This window comes from Rhinopithecus bieti, unplaced genomic scaffold, assembly GCF_001698545.2.
Source record: "Rhinopithecus bieti isolate Rb0 unplaced genomic scaffold, ASM169854v2 scaffold_12686, whole genome shotgun sequence".
In the NCBI taxonomy this organism is placed as follows: Eukaryota; Metazoa; Chordata; class Mammalia; order Primates; family Cercopithecidae; genus Rhinopithecus; species Rhinopithecus bieti.
Genome location: NW_016807231.1, coordinates 118,953 through 126,803, shown reverse-complemented (window position 1 = coordinate 126,803; position 7,851 = coordinate 118,953).

Sequence of the window (7,851 nt, the reverse complement as noted above, 5' to 3'; positions counted from 1 at the left end):
CCGGAGTGCAGTGGCACGATCTCGGCTCACTGCAACCTCTGCCTCCTGGATTCAAGCGTTTCTCCTGCCTCAACCTTCTGAGCAGCTGGGATTACAGGTGCCCGCCACCATGCCCAGCTAATTTTTGTATTTTTAGTAGAGACTGAATTTTGCCATGTTGCCCCAGGCTGGTGAACTCCTGACCTCAAGTGATCTGCCTGCCTCAGACTCCCAAAGTGCTGTGATTACAGGTATGAGCCGTACCCAGCCTCATCTTACTATTTTTTAAAAATCCTCAATTTATGTCACCCAAGATTCCAGGAAACATTCCTCCTCCTATATACAAGGACTTGTTGAACGAATCCATGTTTACCTTACCCATACTGGCACAATTTTATGAGAAACTAGATTAAGAAAAGAACATGGAATTATACTGTATTTTCTTGATGAATTATAGTTTTTTATTTATCCATCTTTGCCCCTCAACTATGAATTGAGGGGCGGGGTCCATGACTGGATTTCCTCTACACCTAGGGCAAGGCATGGGGCATAGCATAGAGTAGTTATTTAGAAAATGTTAGGATATCTAGGGGTGGGTGGGGTCCAGGGATAGATGTTTTATAACAAGCTCCATAGATTATAATGTGCAGTCAGAGTTAATTTAGCTGAATAAACAAATTCGTAAAGAGAAAGAAGGAAAGCTCACTGTAGGAGAGGGCAGACATAGGGCCAGGAATATAGATGTCATATTATCATTTTTCGCCTAAGATATCAAGTTTTTTGGACAGATTACCCTCTAGACTGTATGGTAGGGAATCAGTGATTTCCAATTCTGTGTTTGAGAAGTGCTATTATTAAATCCCTGTGGCTGACTGAAATAAAGAAAAGACAGCTTTCATCTGCTCTGTGGGGTTTTACCTATTTGAAAGACTGCCCCATACATCTTTTCAGCCCTAGACACCTTCCAGGGTTTTATGGAAAATGCAACTGGTGATATGAATCACCTGGAGGTACTTGCTTGTTTAGATGACATAATTATATTTGGTGGCGCTTTGGAGGAGAGGAGCAATTGCTCCTCATATTACTGGATCACTTGGGAAACACAGCCTGAAACTGTCCCTTGACAAATGCCGGTTCTGCAAGACCTCATTAAAATATGTTGGGTAGATATTTTAAAAAATCAGTTCAAACAAACTTTGGAACAAAAAAGAATACATTGGATTATATAAAATCACAGCAGGGGCTGGGGATAGATCCTGAAAAGGTCACTGCATGGCCAGTGTTCAACATTTAAAGACATTTGGGAGAGTCAGCAGATACCACAGGAGTTGTTTGAAGGACCGTTCAAAGATTGCAAAGCTTATCAATGAGTTGATTCAGGATGGTCAGGTCAGAATTGGAGCACACATTAGAAAGGGCTGTGGAGTTGAAGAGGAAGGGAGAGGCAGGTACAAAATGCCAGGACCTGGCAGTGAGGAACAGTGTTTGCGGCTCAACTATGTAGCCTATCAAAATAAAGCTGCTCTTGCTGAGGGATCCCCCAGAAAGCAAATTTACAGTCGAAAGAGTAAGGAGTTTTCACCTGGGCAAACTTCTCTCGTGCTCCTCCTCTTACTTAAACGTTTCGGAGATTGTCAACCTGCTTGGCTCAAGGTTCTGTTTTAGCATATGCTGTCCTCTACCTCCAAGACCTTTGACAAATGGATGCCAATTTTGATGACTTGGAAGCAGTGCTATGTCATAAAATACAGAGGAGAAAATAACTACTGATTTTTGACAACTAGAATAGGTCAGCTGGTGAGATTTGGAATCCAGTTCAAAAATTCGAGTTTGTAGCACAAAAGTAGACAAGTACAGAAACATCCTCAGGTACTTGGTGCCCTGGAAGGCAGGGATGCTTATTTCAGCCTCCTGCTGCCCTACTGAGAGAGTCAGATTGAAATCTCATATTGGAACATGGAAAGGCTGTGACACAGAGGTCTTTTGTTGTCCCCCAAGCTGAGAAGTGAGGTGAGAACTAATAGGATTCAGGTATGTGCCCTGAGGACAGCATCTCCCTTTCTTGAAGACTTTAAGAGAAATCAAATGAATCCTGACAGCCCAGGTTCTGACAACCATATTTGACATCACTTGTAATAGTGTTGCCAAAAGCAGGATTGGTGATAGCAAGGGAGGAAGTGCAGAGTTGCTTCAGTGTTGACGCAGTGCCTGTGGGCCCTCAATGCGAACTGTGAGTATGACCCTGAAGAAGAGGCCAGAAAGTTCTTTGGTTGATCATGTTTAGGCCTCCTGTCTATCAGGAACACCACAACTGAGCAGCCAAGATTAGCTTTTGAGAGGATAGGAGTGGGCAAAGGCAATGACAACACTGTCTAGGATTTGTGAAAAGAGACAGCTAGGGCATTTGGTTCATATTGGTGTGCCAAAATTTGGGGGGAAGGATTTGATCTTCTGCTCACATCTGGGTCAGAGAAGGCACTATCCGTTTCTGTACTCAACTGGAGGTTGATGGAAGGAAACAATAAGCCGGTCTTCCCTTGTAGGAACTCCAGGGTTTTCTCCTCAGGCAGTTTGTAACATAGTTGAGGCTTTAGACTCATTTAGACACGATTCAAATCCTGGCTTTCATTCCTTATTAGCTGTGTGAGCCTGAACAATTTAATTCACTTCTCTCAATCTTAGTATTCCCAACTGTAAAATAAGGATAATAATATAGACAGTCATTGTGCAGTTTAAATGAAATAATATTTATTGATGCCTGACGCCTACTAAGTACTTAATAGATTGTTGTTATTACTACAATTTGTGTTGATTACCTATAAATTTTCATCTGGAAGAAGATAGTTTCAGATAGTGAAGAAAACATGAGCTTTGAATCCAGAAGACTCAACATTGCATCCTGGCTGTACCCTATCTATGCTAGCTTGGGTAAGCCAGTGTCCTTATCTATAACGTGGCACACTCCAAATGACCATCACTATTTACGCCATCGGTAGTGGCAGATCCAAGTTTTGTGGGGCAGAAGCTTATATCATTTGGGTTAAATAAGTTTCTTTTTAAAGAATAAAATTAGGTAAAACTCTGAACATTTATTTAGAATGAGAAATCACAAGAAACTACAAGTTTTAAAACTGGCAAATACCACAAACATCACAAAATCAGGAAAAACAACATAATATTTTCTTTATATTAGCTGATGCACCTCCACACTACCTTTTTTACTATATTTTTGTCTGCATATCTTTTGATTACCTCTTCATCCAATACTACTTTTATTTCTGTGGAGAGAATAGAAAACGATTTAGTTTTCCCAAGAGTTTAGAAAAGCCTCTTTCAGCATCGCAACCCATTACTGGCTAATGTGATGTAAAGTTCTGGATTGTTGTCAAATTTAAGAAAACCTCTATCAAACCTCTATTATTTCTTTTACATACAAGCTGTAAGATTTTAGGATATGTCAAGTGTTTTATGTAATGACTAATACTTAAAAAGCTTTGAATTGACTACATTAGAAGTGTTACCACAAGTCATTACTACACTGCTACGGCCAGCAATAACTTAACTATACACAGAGGTGACACCACACCACGTAAGTATATTCCATTAACCCCAGGTAAATGTATCTGCAACTCAATTTCTCTTCAGTCATGAAGCAGCTACATTGTCTGGGGTATATACCCCAGGTTCGTTGTCTCACACCAGGAAAATTTAGGACACGGACACACACGAGGAGTTTAGGAGTGGAGGTTTAATAGGCAAAAGAAAAAGAAAGGAAAACTGCTCTCTCTCTCTAGTGAGAGATAGGGGACTTCCCAGAGGAAAGGCCACCGGCCTTGGCGGATGCCCCAGATTTTATAGTCAGGCTTGAAGAGGCAGTGTCTGATTTACACAGGGCTCACAGATTGGTTCGATCAGGTATGATGTTTACATAGCGCACAGGGAAGGCGGGCTTCCCCACCCTAATCTTATTATGCAAATGAACTTTCCCCTTGGCAGACACCATCTGGTCTGCTCCTTACTGTACACGTGGCTGACAAAGAGAAGGGAAGATGGAGCCGACATTTTGAGCATGATTGGCACAACTGCTGCCATCTATGTCTGTGGCTTGATTTTACAGGCTGCTTTTTGTTAGAAAGGAAAATAAGTTAGGGCTGCTTTTATTAAAAGTAAAACCTTACAGAGGACTTCCGTTACCTCACTATCTGCCTAAGTAATTTCTTCTTTTTTTGTGTTTCGTAATACACTCAATCTTTATTTGACAAATATTTTAAATAAAAAATAAAGTACATGTATAAAAAAGAATTTGAGATACATATAATTTACAAATCTCCTGATATTGATGTTTATTACTGACAATTTTATTTGCGCTTTTTTTAAAATTATACTTTAAGTTCTAGGATAAATGTGCAGAACATGCAGGTTTGTTGGGTATACATGTGCCATGGTGGTTTGCTGCACCCATCAACCCCTCATCTACATTAGGTATTTCTCCTAATACTATCTCTCCCCTTGCCCCCCATCCACCAATAGGCCCCGGTGTGTGATGTTTCCCTCCCTGTGTCCATTTGTTTTCATTGTTGAACTCCCACTTAAGAGTGAGAATATGCAGTGTTTGATTTTCTGTTCCCATGATAGTTTGCTAAGAATGATGGTTTCCAGTTTCATCCATGGCCCTGCAAAGGACATGAACTCATCCTTTTTCACAGTTGCATAGTATTTCCTGGTGTATGCCACATTTTCTTTATCCAATCTATCCATTGATGCCATTTGGTTGGTTCCAACCTTGCTATTGTGAATAATGCTGCAATAAACATATTGCATGGCTTTATGGTAGAATGATTTATAATCCTTTGGGGATATCCCAGTAAATGGGATGTGGATCAAATGGTATTTCATTAGATAATTGAGAAATCACCACACTGTTTCCACAATGGTTGAAATAATTACACTCCAACAACAGTGTAAAAGCGTTCCTATTTCTCCACATCCTCCTCCAGCAATCTGCCTGTTCCTGACTTTTAATATGCCATTCCACTGGAGTGAGATAATCTCATTGTGATTTTGATTTGCATTTCTCTAATGACCAGTGAGATATCTTTTTTTCATGTTTTTGACCACATAAATGTCTTCTTTTGAAAAGATCGTTCATATCCTTCACCCACTTTTTGATGGTGGTTTTTCTTGTAAATTGTTAAGTTCCTTGTAGATCCTGCATACTAGACCTTTGTCAGATGGAAGATTGCAAAAATTTTCCCCATTCTGTACTGCCTGTTCACTCTGATGATAGTCTTTTGCGTGCAGAAGCTTAGTTTATTAGATCCCATTTGTGCAATTTTGCTTTTGTTCCATTGCTTTGATGTTAGTCCATGAAGTCTTGCCCATGCCTATGTCTGAATGGTATTGTTTATTTTCTTCAGGGTTTTTATGGTTTTAGGTTTCATTTAAATCTTTAATCCATCTTGAGTTAATTTTTTGAATAATGTGTAAAAAGAGTTCCAATTTCAGTTTCTGCATATGGCTAGCCAGTTTTCCCATCACCATTTATAAATAGGAATCTTTCCCCCATTGCTTTTTTGTCCAGGTTGGTCAAAGATCAGATGGTTTAGGTGTGTGGTGTATTGCTAGCTTCTGTTCGTTTCCATTGGTCTAATCCTTTTTGGTACCATACCATGCGTTTGGTTACTGTAGCCTTGTAGTAAGTTGAAGTCAGTAGCTGATGCCCCAGCTTGTCTTTGACTTAAGATGTCCTTGGCAATGCGGGCTCTTTTTTGGTCCATATGAAACTTTAAAGCATTTTTTTCCTAATTTCTGTGAAGAAGTCATTGGTAGCTTGAGGGATGGCATTGAATCTAAAATAACCTTGGGCAGATGCCATTTTTCACGATATTGATTCTTCCTATCCATGACATGGTATGTTCCTTCATTTGTTGTGTCCTCTTTTATTCCACGAGCAGTGTTTTGTATTCTCCTTGAAGAGGTCCTTGACATCCCTTGTAATTGGATTCCTAGTATATTTATCTCTCTGTAGCCATTGTGAATGGGAGTTTACTATGATCTTGTTCTCTGTTTCTGTTATGTGTATAGGAAGCTTGTGATTTTTGCACATTATTTTGTATCTGAGACTTTGCTGAAGTTACTATCAGCTTAAGGAGATTGGCACGAGACAATGGTTTCTAAATATAACAATCTGGTCATCTGCAGAGACAATTTGATTCCTCTCTCTATTGAAATCCACTTTATTCTTTCTCTTTGCCTGATTTCCCTGGCCAGAAACTTCCCAATACTAGGTTGGAATAGGAGGGGAGAGAGGGCTCTTGTCTTTGCTGGTTTTCAAAGGAAATGCTCCAGCTTTTGCCCACCAGTGTGATACTGCTGTGGGTTTTCCTAAATAGCTCTATTATTTGAGATACGTTCCATCGATACCTAGTTTATTTGAGTGTTTTCAGCATGAAGGGTGTTAAATTTTGTCAAAGGCCATTTCTGCATCTTTTGAGATAATCATGTGGTTTTGTCATTGGTTCTGTTTATGTGATGGATTACATTTATTGATTTGTGTATGTTGAACCAGCCTTGCATCCCAGGGATGAAGCTGATTTGATCTTGGTGGAAAAGCTTGTTAATGTGCTGCTGGATTCGGTTTGCCAGTATTTTATTGAGGGTTTTTGCATCGATCTCATCAGGGATATTGGCCTGAAATTTTCTTTTTTTTGTTGTGTCTCTGCCAGGTTTTGGTATCAGGATAATGCTGGCCTTATAAAGTGAGTTAGGGAGGATTCCCTCTTTTTCTATTGTTTGGAACAGTTGAATGGTATCATCTCCTCTTTGTACCTCTGGTAGAATTCGACTGTGAATCCGTCTGGTCCTGTACTTTCTTTGGTTGGTAGGCTATTAATTACTGCCTCAATTTCAGAACTTGTTATTGGTCTATTCAGATATTCGGCTTCTTCCTAGTTTATAAAAAATAAAAGTAATTCATGGCTCAAGAAGAGTTTAATGTAATCAACTCAGAGATTTCACTGTGCATTCCTTCAGCTCTTTTGCAGAAATATATTTATTAAAAAATGTTGCTCCACCCAATCCTATCCCTAAAGAGTCATGCTTTTGAAATGTCAAAACAATCCTTTAACCTCCTTTATCTTTATCTTTGTTTCCTACTTCTCAGGCAATATCTACTCAGAGGAAAGCGGGTTACAATCCTATGGTGACTCAATTCCCTTAAAAACAGATGTTATGCACAGCTGGGAGTGGTGGCTCATGCCTATAATCCCAACACTTTGGGAAGCCAAGGTGAGAGGGATCGCCAGGAGTTTGAGATCAGCCTGGGCAACATAGTGAGATCCTATGCTACAAAAATAAAACATATTTACTAGGTATGGTCGCTTGCGCCTGGTGCCTGTAGTTCCAACTACTCAGGATGTTGAGGCAGGAGAATCTTCTGGGTCTAGGAGGTTGAAGCAGCAGTTAGCCATGATCATGATCATGCCACTGCATTCCAGCCTGAGTGACAGAGCAAGACACTGTCTCGTGAAAAAAAAAAAACAAAAAAAATAGAACCAGTGGTTGTGACATCCTGTCAGAAGCCTTTTGGTGACCTACAAATCCCGTCTGAATTAAAACAAAAACAAAAACACCCTTTTGTTTTGTTTTGTTTTGTTTTGAGACGGAGTCTCGCTCTGTCGCCCAGGCTGGAGTGCAGTGGCATGATCTCAGCTCACTACAACTTCTGCCTCCCGGATTCAAGCAATTCTCCTGCCTCAGCAACCCAAGTAGCTGGGACTACAGGCGCACACCACCATGCATGGCTAATTTTTTTTGTATTTTTAGTAGAGATGGGGTTTCACCATGTTGGCGAGTCTGCTCTTGAACTCCTGA